This window comes from Camellia sinensis, unplaced genomic scaffold (assembly GCF_055761805.1).
Source record: "Camellia sinensis isolate YWXY unplaced genomic scaffold, ASM5576180v1 Unanchor1, whole genome shotgun sequence".
In the NCBI taxonomy this organism is placed as follows: Eukaryota; Viridiplantae; Streptophyta; class Magnoliopsida; order Ericales; family Theaceae; genus Camellia; species Camellia sinensis.
The window spans coordinates 28,146,998-28,158,200 of NW_028128987.1; positions in this window are offsets into that span (position 1 = coordinate 28,146,998).

Below are 11,203 nucleotides of genomic sequence, written 5' to 3' on the forward strand. Positions count from 1 at the left end.
ACAAGTACCAAGTCCCATACTTGGAATTCCACCGCTCGTCTCTTTTTATTAGCCCACTTCTTCATTTTCTTAGACGCCTTGTCCAAGTAGGTCCGTGCCACATCGGCTTGTTCTTGCCATTCTTTAGCAAACTTGAATGCTGTAGGACTCCTTCCCATATAGCCAGATATCACCGTATGTGGCGTTAGTGGCTGTTGCCCAATAGCTAGCTCGAATGGGCTGTGATTGGTGGATTAAAAACAACTCTACACTCAAATCGTAACCAAACACATAAAACAAAAGTCAATTATGAATTTTTTTTTTAAAACTCATAACCAAACGCATAACTCGAAACTCCATACTACTTTCACAACTCTACACCCAAATCGTAACCAAATACATAACAAAAAAAATTAAAATATTTAAAAATATTTTTATAAAATAGAGTTTGAATTTATTTTAATAAAATATTTTAAAATTTAAAAAATGAGAATCGTAATATTTTGAAATTAAAATATTTAAAAATATTCAAAAAAAATTTGAAAAATGCATAACATATTTAAATATTAAAATATTTAAAATCTTAACAAAATTAAAATATTTTTAAAATATTTAAATATTTAAAATATTTAAAAAATTAAAATATTGATTTGAATTAAGTTTTGAAAAAAGTTTTGAATTATGTGTTTAGTTATGAGTTTTGAAATGTAACAACTTTGTTTTAAATTGAGTTTTGAGAAATGGGTGTAGAATTATGATTTGAAAGATCCAAACAAACAACACACTCAAATCAACGGGTGGAACCATATTTTGAGAGACTTTCCAAACGGGGCCTTAATTTTTGAGACTTGTTTGCTTATCATTTTGGTTCACACCTCTATAATCATTTTGTGAGTTCAAATTATAATAGAAAAAAGTTGATGAAATGAATATTAAGTTCATATGTAGCACTCACCAAACAAACAAACGTGCCGTATGTATTGTAAAATTTTAATTTATTAGTTACGATTAATATAAATAAATGGAGAGGTGAAAAAAGACATTAGGGGTTATTTCGGAATTGATTCTTTTAATTGATATTTTTTATGTTTTAAGAAAATATGTATAAAAAGTAAAAAAGTGATCTGATTGGATGTTTTGACATTTTGACTATTTTCATCAAAAACCCTCATGCCAAACAAGCTCTAAATATTAGAATTTTGATCGATTATGTCGAGATTTCTATTTGATTTCATAAGATTATATTATATGATTATAATTTTAAAAACTAACAGTCTATACCTATCAAATTATTTAAGTTTATTGAAAAATATATATATATATATATATATCAACTATTTGTGAAGTTAAAATAAAAATTTATTGACGTAGATTTTTTAATAAATTTTTTTTATCACTCTTGATTAGCAATACCTCCACCGTCGAAATGCTTTTTTGGTTTAAATCATCAAGCCTCTTTGATTTAAAAATTACTTTGAAAACTTCATTCATTAATACATTATTTTTATCCTTTCTTTTTTACGTGGGACAAAGTTTCATCAAGATAAATAAAGAAATATAAATTAAAGTTTTGAAAATTTGAAAATAACTTCAAATTTTCTAAAATAATTCAATAAAATTGACCATTGAACGACACCAGTTTGGAAAAATATTAATATGATGTATTCAATGTTCATGTCCAAGCTATATATTTGTTATTATATCATTTGTTTCAAATATATGGGTTGCCATCCCACATCGATTGCGGATAATATTCTCAATTATCTTGTTTCAAATATGTGTTGCCATCCCACATCGATTGTATATAATATTTAGAATAGACTTATAAGATAGCATTGGACACTTTCATTGTGGAGGCGTCCTTGGGAAATCAAAGGAATAAATTCGTGCGGCTTGCCAGCTATCATGCTTAGGCCAAAGCGGACAATTCTTCTAGGTGTTGGCTGGGCAATGTGTTGTCCATGCCTCAAGGTGGTAGTTGGGCTATGTGTTCACCATGAACGTTACAAATAATGTACAAGATAGTCCACAATACCTCATTCATCATAGAAGTGCCTTTTTATTAAAAAAGAAAGCCCGCATAATCAAATTTTCAATAAATTTTTTGACCCTTTTTTTTTTGGACAAATAGATTTACTAGTCCGGTTATCAATAGATTCAATAATGAGAATCGACCATGATCAGATCGGGATAGAAAAACACAACCTTAGAGCTGGCAAATCTGAATGGAAAATAATATTTCATGTAACCACAATGTACATGGTCTTGTCTAAATGCAAGCATCATAATCAAACATTCAAGTTTTTTCATAAAATACTTTCACACCTAAAACTAATCTCTACTTTATAACAATTTGTTGGAAATGGTTGAAAAATTCGGGGTAAAAACAGAATTTTTTGCTAACTTTAGTCTATTATTTAGGTGGGACCCGTACGTCTATTTTGGCGGGTCCAAGCGGTAACGCGTTCTATGCCGCGTTGTGATTCACGTGGTATATTTGGTTGCTCAAAACCATTATCGGGTGGATGGGAAATTGAAGCGAAAGTGAGCTCCATGGAAATGGAGTTTTGGTGGAAATTCCTTAAGGTTAGAAAATGGCTTGTCCCACATTGATTTGGTGGGATGTTTTGAGTGGGTTTATAAGGCACGGGATTGGACCTTGGGGTGTGCCCCGAGGGGTGCCCAAGTTTTGTAGAGAGCGAGGTTATGGGCAAAATGGGCTTGACCCATTGGATCCAAAAATCACCACACAGACTTGACCCATTATCTCAAATCATTTCTTTTTATACGGTCAAACTTATCGTATGACAAATAAATAATTTGAAATATGTGGAGGGAAAAATAGGGACATAAGATCTTGTGTGGCTAGATGATTGGCCTTACTAATGTCACGCACACAATTTATTAGCCTCTATAGTAAGGTGGTTGAGTAAAAGCCATGGGATATTTTTGAAAATTTAATAATACCATTGTATGGCATACTTCTTATAACTGTGATGTTAATAATATATTTGTAACGAGTTGAATCAAATTAAATTTATTTATTTATTTATTATTTTTTTGGGTATCTGTTAAATAATATTCTTAATTTGTTTGTGGGTTCGAGCATTGACTCGAGTTGCGTTGGTATGAATTTACAAATCCTTTGAATTGTGTAGTTTTATAATAGTTCTAGTGTCGTGAACCATTCTATTTAAATTGATAAAAACAAATTATATTACGTCTCGATTTCAACTTCGTAAGGCCCGTTTGGCAAAATTTTTAAATTTTTATTTTTTGTTTTTTGTTTTAATTATTCTTAGATCTTGAGTATTGAATGATATATAATTTTAGGTTACGTTTGGTTGAGTTTTGTTAATATGATTTGAAAGTATGAGTTGTATTTTGAGTTTGTGAGTTATAGAATTATGATTTGAGTGTAGAAAATTTGTTTGGTTATATTTTTGAATAGAGTGTGGAATTCAGTTTTGAAAGTTTGATCTGACATGTGAAATAAGAAAATTTGTTTGGTTATGAGTTTTGGAAAGAGCTTTCAAAACTTAATTCAAATTATTATAACTCAAAACAAAACATACTACTTTCACACTATTGAAAATTCTGATCAACACTAATAACCAAACTCTTTTTAAAATTCAATTAAAAAAATTATTGTTAACAGAAAATAACATTAATCAATTTTTTAATTGAAAATAATACAGAGGAAATAAATTTTTTTCAAAATAAATATTCAAAAAATTAAAATCATAAATATTTAAATAATTTAAATAATCTAAAAAATTTAATAAGTAAAAAATTAAAATAAATATTCAAAAAATTTAAATCGTAAAAATTTAAATAATTTAAATATTCAAAAAATTTAAATAATTTCAAATATTAACATTTTAAAGTTAAAAACAACTCTACACTCAAATCGTAACCAAACACATAAAACAAAAGTCAATTATGAAATTACTTTTAAAACTCATAACCAAACGCATAACTCGAAACTCCATACTACTTTCACAACTCTACACCCAAATCATAACCAAATACATAACAAAAAAAATTAAAATATTTAAAAATATTTTTATAAAATAGAGTTTGAATTTATTTTAATAAAATATTTTAAAATTTAAAAAATGAGAATCGTAATATTTTGAAATTAAAATATTTGAAAATATTCAAAAAAATTAAAAAATTAAAAAATGCATAACATGTTTAAATATTAAAATATTAAAAATCTTAACAAAATTAAAATATTTTTAAAATATTTAAATATTTAAAAAATTTTAAAAATTAAAATATTGATTTGAATTAAGCTTTGAAAAAAGTTTTGAATTATGTGTTTGGTTATGAGTTTTGAAAAGTAACAATTCTGTTTTAAATTGAGTTTTGAGAAATGGGTGTAGAATTATGATTTGAAAGATCCAAACAAACAACACACTCAAATCAACGGGTGGAACCATATTTTGAGAGACTTTCCAAACGGAGCCTTAAGTTTTCAGACTTATTTGCTTATCATTTTGGTTCGCACCTCTGTAATCATTTTGTGAGTTCAAATTATAATAGAAAAAAGTTGATGAAATGAATATTAAGTTCATATGTAGCACTCACCAAACAAACAAACGTGCCATATGTATTGTAAAATTTTAATCTATTAATTACGATTAATATAAATAAATGGAGAGGTGAAAAAAAACATTAGGGGTTATTTCGGAATTGATTCTTTTAATTGATTTTTTTTATGTTTTAAGAAAAGATGTATAAAAAGTAAAAAAGTGATCTGATTGGATGTTTTGACATTTTGACTATTTTCATCAAAAACCCTCATGCCAAACAAGCTCTAAATATTAGAATTTTGATCGATTATGTCGAGATTTCTATTTGATTTCATAAGATTACATTATATGATTATAATTTTAAAAACTAACAGTCTATACCTATCAAATTATTTAAGTTTATTGAAAATATATATGTATATATATCAACCATTTGTGAAGTTAAAATAAAAATTTATTGACGTAGATTTTTTAATAAATTTTTTTTATCACTCTTGATTAGCAATACATCCACCGTCGAAATGCTTTTTTTATTTAAATCATCAAGCCTCTTTGATTTAAAAATTACTTTGAAAACTTCATTTATTAATACATTATTTTTATCCTTTCTTTTTTACGTGGGACAAAGTTTCATCAAGATAAATAAAGAAATATAAATTAAAGTTTTGAAAATTTGAAAATTACTTCAAATTTTCTAAAATAATTCAATAAAATTGACCATTGAACGACACCAGTTTGGAAAAATATTAATATGATGTATTCAACGTTCATGTCCAAGCTATATATTTGTTATTATATCATTTGTTTCAAATATATGGATTGCCATCCCACATCGATTGCGGATAATATTCTCAATTATCTTGTTTCAAATATGTGTTGCCATCCCACATCGATTGTATATAATATTTAGAATAGACTTATAAGATAGCATTGGACACTTCCATTGTGGAGGCGTCCTTGGGAAATCAAAGGAATAAATCCGTGCGGCTTGCCAGCTATCATGCTTAGGCCAAAGCGGACAATACTTCTAGGTGTTGGCTGGGCAATGTGTTGTCCATGCCTCAAGGTGGTAGTTGGGCTATGTGTTCGCCATGAACGTTACAAATAATGTACAAGATAGTCCACAATACCTCCTTCATCATAGAAGCGCCTTTTTATTAAAAAAGAAAGCCCGTATAATCAAATTCTCAACAAATTTTTTGACCCTTTTTTTTTGTAAAAATCAATAAACAAAAACGATAAAAGAAGATGCTATGCAGGTTTAGGTTTTATATAGAATAAGAGAATACATTATGCGGGATGATGTGTAATATAAATATTGGTTATTTGTATACGGTCCGGATCGGTTCCAATTCGGAACCGATCCGTGAATTATGAATTTTTAATTTTTCAATTCAGAACCGAACCACCGATTCAAAAAATAATCCAAACCTACCGAATTGGACTGGACCAGATCGGATTGCGGATTTTTTACTCAGTCCTACTCATTTTATCTATGTACTACTTCTACATATATGATAACTAGTGGTAATTCGTGCTATGTACGAGACTTTATAATTTTTTAAAACAAATTATTATAATTATGTTGAAGTAATTTAATATTTTTTTTTGTGATATACATGAAATTTTAAAGTTAACTTTTATGTTTATAAATTTTTAAATTATTACTTTAAAAAATTAAAAAATATATATATAAATCTATTTAATGCAATTTTGATAATTTGTATTAAAAAAAAGTTAAACTTAATTAAATGAGTTATGGCATACCTCTTCTTGTTATGAAAATATATAAATTTAAAAGTTATAATTAAGACAAATATACGATATTATTATTAAATGTGAAGTAAAATGATATTTAACAATAATTAATATGATGTTTCTATTATTAATTTAATAATTTAAGTTATATTTTTTTTATATTTCAATTTCATAATTAAAAATATAATATGAATATAATACACACTAAACATGTCACTCGTACTATACATGGGATAAAATAATATATTATTTATTAAAAATATAATAATTGTATTTAGTTTTTTTATATTTTTTCTCTCGTAAATAAAATTTTATATATAAGTTTAAGAGTTTTGTTTTAAATGTTCCTTTGCTATAATATTTACTCATAAACATAGATTAAAATTGTTGTATTGATAATTAACAATTACAATTATGCTTTGTTATAAAAAAAAAAAAAATGACCGAGTTCTAATACTTCACTATTTTGGAATAAAAATATATGAATTTAAAAAAATTGTTATATTGGTTTTTGAAAGGAAAATAATTAAAGAAATTTTAAAAATTTAATGAATAAGAAAGAATTATCGTAACATGTAATTTAAAATATCAAAAAAAAGTTTAAAATAAATAAAGACTTTAAAAAGATGTGATTACAATTAAAACTAATGTCATATTTATTAATATGTATAATTTTATTTGGATATTATTTATATTTTAACATGCTTATTGAGAACAAAAATAAATAAAAATAAAAATATTTAAACTCAAAATTATTAATATTTTAATTGTAATCACATCTTTTTAATAATGTTAAAAATATGTTTCAATTAATAATTTAGGTAATTTTATTATTGTATAGGAAAACAATTATAAATTTTATTTTTTCAGTTAATTCTGTTCAATAAAAAAAATTTAATAAGGAGATAACTTACCTTGTTCAGGGTAAGGGGGTGCTGTTCCGACGGAGAGGTGTTGTCGTAATAAATATATCGATCCCGGGTTTACCCTTGTTGTACAGAGATCTGGACATGTGTCCGTGGGTGATAGTAGTTGATTATTACCTGGTGTACATCCTTTCTTACTTTGTATTTGAGTTATAGGATGTGTTGGGCAGGTTTGTTACAGGTTGGTTGAGTTTAGAAACCAAAACTAGTTGCCCAGATTTTGACCTGTCCGCTCGAGCGGGGGTTTTGGCGCTCGAGCGGGAGTTTCACCCATCCAGTATTTCCTGTGCAGTGTTCGACGCTCGAGCATGCGATTGGCCGCTCGAGCGGGATTGTGTGAGTGCCGCTCAAGCGGGGAGTTGGAAGCTCGAGCGGGAGACCTGTCTGCAAAAGTTTTGGGGATGTGTATCCGCCGCTCGAGCGGGATTGTTGACGCTCGAGCGGGAATCTGTGAGTGACGCTCGATCGGGGAGTTTGACGCTCGAGCGGGGCGACTTTTATATAAATCTGAGATTCGACTTTTGGATCACTTTTTCAAGATCTTTTCTCTCTCTTACTTTTTTAAAAAGCCATTTTCAGAGCTTCTCACTCTAAAACCGGCCCTTCTCTCTTAGATTTGATCTAGTAGGAGTTGTTTGCTCACTTTTGGTCTTTACAAAAGTTGTGTTGATCGTCGAGGGCTACATTTTAATCTGAAAATTTCAGAATTTGAAGCATTTTGGTTTTGGTCTTCATCTCTATTGGAGCTCAAACTTTGAGGTTGGGATATCCTACTCCTATTTATGAGCTTTGTCTTTAAATTTTAGTATTTTGAGATGTTGGGATTGGTTTGGTAATTTTGTGAAAGTTTGGGGCTTTTGTGTAATTTTACAAAAGTTGGGTTTTCTATTTATATAAAACCAGCATGCATGTTTGGCATGGGAAAGTGGAATTAATGTTGAAACATGAATGAAAATGGAACCTATGGGTTGTAATGTTAATTATGGAAAATGCCCTAATTACATTGATTGATTAATTTGTATAATTAATTGTTGGAAATGAGGAATTGAATTGAGAATATTGGAAAGGGAAGGGATTAAAGGGTGTAGTTGGATTATTTATCGCTCACCAAGTTGGAATGTTGATTATATATCCATTGTTGCATTTATTTTCTGTATAGAAATAACTGCTTTGGGCTATCGGTGGAGGATAGTCGTGATTGTTGTAGACAATGCATGATAATTAGGCAAACTGAAACTAATCACTGGAATGTGTCATTGAGATTGACGATTGAAAGGATACATTAAATTTATGTATTGTGTGATGATGTGTATAATTGTTGTTTATATGCATTGTGTTGTGTTGGAGGAGATAGGGGATGTACTCCACGGTTTAGGGGAAGATAGGGGATGGACCTCTAAACCGGATGTTGTTGGGAGGAGATAGGGGATGGACTCCGTAGATAGAGCTCATATGCTTATCTAGTGATGTATTGACAGAGCTCATATGCTTGTCATTGGAAGTGTGATAGTGCTCATATGCATATCTGTGGAAGTGATGATGTATGCTTATCTGTTGTTGTGTGATATAGCTAGTATGCTTATCTAATATGAAATGGGAAGTGTTTGATCTGAGTTACTGTCTCATATGAGTTGCTTGGCCAGGTTCTGAGCCATGGTTATAAATGGAGAATTGAAAGAATTGGAAAATGGGTTGTAATATGGACTTGTATGTCATGAAACCGTAGAATGTGATAAGGGAAAGTATCAGTGTTGACCATCTATCAACTGCTAATCTTTTAGTCATTGTTCATATTTGGTTTAGTATATTTCTACTGGGCTGTGGCTCACCCTATATGGGAATATCATTTTCAGGTACAGGTAGCATGCCACCTCCAAGGACGTAGCTTGGGAGGCTAGAGGCGGACACATTTTTGTTGTCTTATTTTTGATGTATTACATGTAAATTCAAGCCAAGGGCTTAATGTGTAATTGAGTTAGTACTCTTTTGTTGTAACCAAGTGTTAACTTGGAAAGCTGTAAGCCTTTAGGGCATTTGCTTTTGTCGTTAGCATATAATACTTTTGTAATGAAACTCTGATAAACGGAAGAATGTGGAACTTTTATAGATCAATGCATGTCTCTATTGATGGGTTTAATGTTGTTATTTTGAGGGCATTACAACTTGGTATCAGAGCGTACCGGGTTCGAATACTTTGGGTATGTGGGAAGTGATTAGGATCACAATGGGTTTGTCTCGTTTGATAGAGACTTAGATGTAGTGTCATATGCTATGTGCTTAATTGATAACATGCTTATGTGACTATGTGGGTATGGAATGTAGTTTCTAGGATGTTGATTGGATCCTTGGGTTTCAGTGAGTCTTGTTGGAAAGGCACTTGATCAATGCTGTTTCTAACCGAAACTCTAGTAACCCCTCGGGACTATCATTATCCAGAAATGAAATTCGTAAGTGCTTATGTGTTTATGTGCTTACGTGGAATAAATTACTGTTGTCCATGCACTAGGACGTGAGTGTTTAGTTTTGGCACATTTGTGAATGTGCTAACATTCTGTATTACCTTTATTAGGATGTCAGGATGAGGAATGGGTGCTAGGCGTGGTAGGCCTGCGAGGCAGGAAGTACCTTTACCGGATGATATTCCGGCAGTGCAAGAGGGAGTTGGCCAGGCCAATATGGCCGAGCCAGCGGGTTAGCAGGCTATGAGTGCTTTGGCACGAGAGATAGCAGGGGCTTTGGGTATTCTCAGAGCAGGGAATCAGGCAGCTGAGGCAGGGCCTTCTTTCTTGAAGAGGGAGTTCTTCCGGTCTAACCTGGAAGAGTTTGTTGGGGATCCAAAGGAACCACTGAAGGCTGACGAGTGGTTAGAACAAATGAGTAAGACGTTTGAGATGCTTGGCATCGAGGACGGAGCATTGAAAGTTACCTTGGCATCCTTCCAGCTGAAGGGAGATGCGGGTCAATGGTGGAAGTACGAGAAGGCTCGTGTTGGTGGTACATGGGAGGCGTTTGTGAATGCTTTCCAGGAGAGGTTCTTATCTGCAGTGGCTAGGGAGAAGCTGAGGGATCAGTTTAGCCTGCTTAATCAGCAGGGTATGTCTGTGGCAGAGTTTGAGGCCACTTTCACTAGTTTGTCCAGGTTTGCACCTGAGTTGGTGGCGTCTAAAGAACGCCGTTGCTATGAGTTTGAGCGGAAGTTGAGGCGGGGCCTCAAGCTAAGAGTTGGTGGGTCTTACATCCAAGAGTATAGACACCTAGTGGATGCTGCAGCTCATATGGAGCTCATGATGCAGGAAGAAGACGAGGAGAAGCATAGAGGCTCCAAGCGGGGCCAGGAGGGTCAGGGTGATGGCAGAAGACAGAGGAGTTATAACCCTCAGCAGTCTCAGGGTGGAGTTGCTAGATCGACCTTTCCGGTGCTGAGTGCAGGTTCGGGGAGAGGTAGTCAGGGAGGCCTGACTTGTTTTGCGTGTGGCCAGCTGGGTCACAAGTCTTCGGTTTGCCCGCAGAAGGGAGGGGGTCAGCGAGCTGCTTCTTCTTCAGCTAGACCTCAGGGCCAGAGTCAGGGCAGGGGCCAGCCTTTGTCTTGCTATCAGTGTGGTCAGCCTGGGCACCTGAAGAGGTATTGCCCGCAGTTGAGTGCTACTTCAGGAGCGTCTGGTTCTAGGCAGACGCAGGGCTTTCAGCCAGCTCAGTCTGTGCAGGCCTCGAGGGCCAATCTGGGAGCTTCGTCATCCCAGTCGGTGCAGCAGTCTTTTGCTCCTAGAGGTGAGCAGGTGGATCAGGGGCCTACAGGGCGCGTGTATGCTGTTACCGCGCAGGATTTAGTACCGGCTCCATCGGTAGTGAGAGATACTTTTCTGTTTTGCAACTCGGTTGCTAGTGTGTTGATTGACACGGGTGCATCTCATTCTTTTGTGTCTGCTGCATTTGCATCTGTTTTGGAATTGGAGTTGGCACAGTTAGTATCTCCTATTTGTGTGGTATCACCTATTGGTGGTG